General features: G+C 44.5%; 1 protein-coding gene across 1 annotated transcript in view; it reads right to left on the bottom strand.

Annotated features, from left to right (window-relative positions):
* Positions 1-492, bottom strand: part of APOA1BP (apolipoprotein A-I binding protein) — a 6518-nt gene that overhangs the window by 1410 nt on the left and 4616 nt on the right. The gene's annotated exons all lie outside the window — the stretch shown is intronic.

The raw sequence follows: 492 nt of genomic DNA, 5'->3' as shown, positions 1-492 counted from the left end.
ACACATGCCCGGATTGTGAGCTCAATCCCTAGTAGGAGGCGTGCAGGAGGCAGCCCATCAATGATTCTCTCTCATCATTGATGTTTCTATCTCTCTCTCCCTCTCCTTTCCTCTCTGAACTCAATAAAATATATATATATAAAAAAATAAAAGCCCATCAAGCTCTCAAGTTTCCCACCCCCTAAATCCATGCATCTGCAGAAAGGGTTTAGGCACTGACTTCGGCTCCTAGGATAATGTGTTCACTGCATCCTAGGGGAAGGGGAATGACTACAGAGTGAAAGGGGTGACCAGGGGAGGTGCCAGGCACTGTTCCTACCCTTCAAGAGTTTAACATCTAGAGCAGCGGTTCTCAACCTGTGGGTCGCGACCCCTTTGGGGTCGAACAACCCTATCACAGGGGTGGCCTAAGACCATCGGAAAACACATATAATTACATATTGTTTTTGTGATTAATCACTATGCTTTAATTATAGTGATAATTTAATGTAA

This window comes from Myotis davidii, unplaced genomic scaffold, assembly GCF_000327345.1.
Source record: "Myotis davidii unplaced genomic scaffold, ASM32734v1 scaffold208, whole genome shotgun sequence".
Lineage (NCBI taxonomy): Eukaryota > Metazoa > Chordata > Mammalia > Chiroptera > Vespertilionidae > Myotis > Myotis davidii.
The sequence above is the reverse complement of the archived record's forward strand: the minus strand, read 5'-3'. Positions and strand labels throughout refer to the sequence as shown.